We start from the raw sequence: 6,205 nt of genomic DNA on the forward strand, positions 1-6,205 counted from the left end.
CAATGGGCTTTATTCTTTGCGGAATTTGATTTTGTAATTACCTATCGCCCTGGCTGCAAGAATGGTAAAGCAGACGCCTTATCCCGGATTGGCATGGAGGAACCCAATTCGAGTATAGAACCTGTGCCAATCATACCTGAACAAAGAATTTTGGGCTAAACTTCATTGCAAACTATTGAGGACATCCAAACTCAAGTAAAACAACTTTTAGACTCTTCAGCCTTACAGGAATGGAGTCAAAAGGGTCCTCACTACACTGTTAAGGATGATTTACCCTATTTCCAGGAGCGGTTGTTTCTGCCAAGTAAAGAATTACAGGAACTTGTCATCACCCGTCTTCACGAATCATTAATGGAAGGACACCCTGGTATCGCGAAAACAGAAGAAAAGATCAAACGCCACTTCTGGTGGCCTTCTTGGAGAAAAGACATAAAGTCTTTTGTGTTGTCTTGCGGAATTTGCGCCCAAAATAAGAGTCAAAAGAAAAGGCCTGCCGGTTTACTTCAACCTTTGGACATTCCACCAGCACCTTGGCACACCTTGTCAATGGACTTTATAACTGACCTGCCTCCTTGTGGAGGTTACAACACTATTCTCGTCATAGTGGATCTGTTCTCCAAGATGGCCCATTTCATCCCTCTAAAAGGATTGCCGTCAGCTTCCACCTTGGCCAAGGAATTTTTGGAGAGTATAGTGCGCATACATGGTTTCCCCTCTATACTAGTCTCAGATCGTGGAAGTCAATTCATCTCCCATTTTTGGAAGAAATGTTGCCAACTGGCACAAATAGATGTGCGGTTATCTACCAGCCACCACCCCCAGACCGACGGACAAACCGAGAGAACCAATCAGACTCTCGAACAATATCTTCGGTGTATGTTACACCAATCCGAGTTAAATTGGAAAGACATCCTTTGGATTGCAGAATATGCATACAATAATTCAGTGCATTCTGGAACCGGACAGACTCCTTTTTATACTTTGTATGGTCACCATCCTCGGACTTCTGACCTTGATCCACCTCTGACCCTGGAAATGCCTGCGGTAAATCACCTACATTCCACTATCACCCGAGCCTTCAAAGATGCTACTACCCACTTACAACAAGCCAAGAAAAGGTATAAAGAAAACGCTGATGTGCACCGAAGTAAGACTCCTCCTTACCAAGTAGGAGATCAGGTATGGCTAGCAACTAAACATTTACCCCTCAGGGGCCCGCGAACTTTTAATCCCAGATTCATTGGACCTTACCCCATCAAGGCTATAGTCAACCCAGTGGCCTTTAAACTCGATTTACCATCTAACATGCGGATTCATCCCGTTTTTCACGCTTCTCTTCTGAAACCAGTGCAACCTGGAACCAGACTGTCTAAGCCTCCGGATCCTGTCCAAATTGATGGAGAATTCGAATTCGAAGTGAAAGACATTTTAGATTCCAAGATAGTTATGTCGAAACTTTTCTATCTTGTTGACTGGAAAGGATATGGACCTCAGGAAAGATCTTGGGAACCCAGTGACTTTATTCATGCACCACGACTGGTACAAAGATTCCATCGGAGATTCCCGCACAAACCAAAACCCCCGGAGGAAAAGACCTTGGGAGGGGCCTTGAGGGGGGGTACTGTCATGATGCCTGCCTCTAAGGAGTTTAATATCTACAAAAAGAAGTTTAACGTTTTTTTCCTAAAAAAGGAAAGATATGCCACCACTTACACGGGTACCCTATCTCAAGAATATGTTTTTAGACAAAATTAACCGTAAATACAAATTTTATTAATCATACAAAATTCATTTTGAGATAAAAAAAATTCATCATAAAAATAATCATGTCACATAAAACAAACAATCAATTTCTAAAACCACACAAGTAATTCAGCTTCAATCGAATCAGATCTCAAAATTGATCTTTTGGTAGGCTCGTATGACCCAATCACACTGAGTCCCCTTACTTCAAAGATAAACTTATAACTAATTCAGTTCTTAGTTTCCCAAAAACCCAACTTGTACAAGTTTCTGTCCCTCTATCACAAACATGTGGGACATTCTTCAGGGGTGTGTGTCTTGTGTAGATCTTATTCAAGATGAAACCACATTTCCAAAGTTCTATCTTCTTGTTAAAAGTCTGTAAACCCTGTTAATACAAAAATGGGGCACTGTATCACTCTCACTTTTCACATAATTATGCTAACTTTTATAACCCTTATCCCCATAAGGGTGAAGAGAATGTAATTAATAACATACCTTCCTAACTCGGGGGTTCTCTATCCCAGAGTCTTCTTCTCAACCTCAATTGGTTCAATTTAGACAAATATCCCGTTGATTGAGGACTTCATGCCTGTATTCCTATATCTTCTGTCCTAGTGCACAAAATATACCCGTGTTAAACTCTTATTACCCATACCTTTGAGTTCATCAGCCCTTATTTATTGCAAGGAGGCATCTTACCATATAGTTTTAATTATGCCACCCGGGATCACTCCATCAATGCTGAAACGTTTCACTTGGTTCAAAAAGCTTCATCTACCCTTCCAGCTATGTATACTGATGACTCCCACTGGGGCTGGATGTCTTCAATAAGATCCTGTTTGCCCTCTCCAGTGTGCTGTCACCAGCGCTTTATACGCTCTTTCCCTTGGTACAAAAAGGCAGGCTTGGTAATCTCCTTATATCCTGCTCTTAATTTAGCATCGACTTGTTCAAAAACAACCGGCAAACAACTCCGGGAACAATATAGGTCTCGCGCATGTCACCGCGGGTAGCGTAATGACGTCATCACGTCCCACGCGGGTCGATGAACGCGCGTCGCGTGGCGATGACGTCACCACGCCCCGCGAAATACGTGCGTAATACGTGCGTGTGCCTGCAGCTGGGAAATGAAGTCCCCGGTCGCCCATATATCTACCGTGCTACTGCATGTCTGGCCGCCACATATCCCCATGTCTGCAATTTCATCTTGAACAAAAACCCCACAATAAATGTGATCCGCAGGTAATCATTTCTATTCCCAATACATTTCCATTCGAAAAAGCATAGACTCGCTTCGAAACATTGTGGCACAATCCTCCATATGTTCTGAGAAAAGGTAAATTTTCTACATGTATTACATACTTTCTGTACCTATTTCTCATATATCATAATCTCCAATATGTGCATATATTCGGTGATCCACATGATCTCACAATTACATCAATCGAGATTCAAAGTTCAAAAAACCCAAAGGAAAGAAAGGAAGACCGAGTCATAGACAGCTGTCTAAGTGTTGTGCCACTCCACGCCTTCATTTAAACCATGGAGATGGCTTCTAGATGAGAAAATAAGTTTTTGTTCCAATTGTAATAACTTTCCATTGATCAGTGATTGTGACTCCCCTTTAACTTGTTTTAGAATTACCCATTCGAATTCGTTACCAGTATGTTTCTTTTCAATAAAATGTTTTACCATTGGTGCTTGTTCAACTCTATTCTTTCGCCAGTCCAGGGTCATTATCCGTGTGGTAATTGTACCATGTGCCAGCAAACAAGGAAGACTACATCAGTTGATTTAGGTTTAGGGAAAATATGGCAAATGACAGTACACACAAACTGTGAAACAAGCAATGTCATTTATTTAATTAAATGTCCATGCCAACTTATGTACATCGGAAAGACAAATAGAAAATGTAAAACAAGGATGATCGAGCATAGAAGCTGCATTAAGAATAGAGTTGAACAAGCACCAATGGTAAAACATTTTATTGAAAAGAAACATACTGGTAACGAATTCGAATGGGTAATTCTAAAACAAGTTAAAGGGGAGTCACAATCACTGATCAATGGAAAGTTATTACAATTGGAACAAAAACCTATTTTCTCATCTAGAAGCCATCTCCATGGTTTAAATGAAGGCGTGGAGTGGCACAACACTTAGACAGCTGTCTATGACTCGGTCTTCCTTTCTTTTCTTTGGGTTTTTTGAACTTTGAATCTCGATTGATGTAATTGTGAGATCATGTGGATCGCCGAATATATGCACATATTGGAGATTATGATATATGAGAAATAGGTACAGAAAGTATGTAATACATGTAGAAAATTTACCTTTTCTCAGAACATATGGAGGATTGTGCCACAATGTTTCGAAGCGAGTCTATGCTTTTTCGAATTGAAATGTATTGGGAATAGAAATGATTACCTGCGGATCACATTTATTGTGGGGTTTTTGTTCAAGATGAAATTGCAGACATGGGGATATGTGGCGGCCAGACATGCAGTAGCACGGTAGATATATGGGCGACCGGGGACTTCATTTCCCAGCTGCAGGCACACGCACGTATTACGCACGTATTTCGCGGGGCGTGGTGACGTCATCGCCACGTGACGCGCGTTCATCGACCCGCGTGGGACGTGATGACGTCATTACGCTACCCGCGGTGACATGCGCGAGACCTATATTGTTCCCGGAGTTGTTTGCCGGTTGTTTTTTGAACAAGTCGATGCTAAATTAAGAGCAGGATATAAGGAGATTACCAAGCCTGCCTTTTTGTACCAAGGGAAAGAGCGTATAAAGCGCTGGTGACAGCACACTGGAGAGGGCAAACAGGATCTTATTGAAGACATCCAGCCCCAGTGGGAGTCATCAGTATACATAGCTGGAAGGGTAGATGAAGCTTTTTGAACCAAGTGAAACGTTTCAGCGTTGATGGAGTGATCCCGGGTGGCATAATTAAAACTATATGGTAAGATGCCTCCTTGCAATAAATAAGGGCTGATGAACTCAAAGGTATGGGTAATAAGAGTTTAACACGGGTATATTTTGTGCACTAGGACAGAAGATATAGGAATACAGGCATGAAGTCCTCAATCAACGGGATATTTGTCTAAATTGAACCAATTGAGGTTGAGAAGAAGACTCTGGGATAGAGAACCCCCGAGTTAGGAAGGTATGTTATTAATTACATTCTCTTCACCCTTATGGGGATAAGGGTTATAAAAGTTAGCATAATTATGTGAAAAGTGAGAGTGATACAGTGCCCCATTTTTGTATTAACAGGGTTTACAGACTTTTAACAAGAAGATAGAACTTTGGAAATGTGGTTTCATCTTGAATAAGATCTACACAAGACACACACCCCTGAAGAATGTCCCACATGTTTGTGATAGAGGGACAGAAACTTGTACAAGTTGGGTTTTTGGGAAACTAAGAACTGAATTAGTTATAAGTTTATCTTTGAAGTAAGGGGACTCAGTGTGATTGGGTCATACGAGCCTACCAAAAGATCAATTTTGAGATCTGATTCGATTGAAGCTGAATTACTTGTGTGGTTTTAGAAATTGATTGTTTGTTTTATGTGACATGATTATTTTTATGATGAATTTTTTTTATCTCAAAATGAATTTTGTATGATTAATAAAATTTGTATTTACGGTTAATTTTGTCTAAAAACATATTCTTGAGATAGGGTACCCGTGTAAGTGGTGGCATATCTTTCCTTTTTTAGGAAAAAACGTTAAACTTCTTTTTGTAGATATTAGATTTTACTCCACGGAGTAAGAGGTTTATTAATCCCCAAACTGTGGTTCTCCACTGTCTTGAGAATAGAGTATTTTGGAGACTATTAGGGTCTCGGTGGCTAACGTGGTGAGTAGCACGTCCTATTCTGTCTCAGTGCGTATACATATATACATACTGTGTGTACTCTTTGAGCAGCTTAACAATGACTTCAGAAAAATGTCTAGCCTATAATGATGAGTATGTACGAAATCTCATGGAATCCTTGCCAGTAATAGGTCTCAATAAAGATCTTGATACCCTCGGCAAGGATGACCAATGGGACGAACTCGTACAGATGAGGAAAAGACTGATACGTACTGAATTACACGCAATAATCATGATAGAGTATGTGAAAAATCTTGCTTTGCCCCAGGGACTGAGGGTTAGAAATGAACCTCGTCTATTTCTAGACAATCCGGAATTTAAATTAAAGTGGAGCTATATTGCAAACAAGTGCGGCCGTGATTGGCTGATACTTATCATAGAAACTGCACAAGAAACAGCGAAAAAGATTGAAATAGACCTAAAAGACCTAGAGGAAGCAATAAAGAAAAAGTTTGATGTAGAAGCTTTTAAGAAAGGCCTAGACAAACACTTAAAAGAGATGCAGGAATTTAAAACTGAAACCATATCTGAACGCATCAAGAGAATGAAGAAAGATATACAAAATTTTACC

This window comes from Ambystoma mexicanum, chromosome 12 (assembly GCF_040938575.1).
Source record: "Ambystoma mexicanum isolate Mex_15411 chromosome 12, UKY_AmexF1_1, whole genome shotgun sequence".
NCBI classification, from domain to species: Eukaryota; Metazoa; Chordata; class Amphibia; order Caudata; family Ambystomatidae; genus Ambystoma; species Ambystoma mexicanum.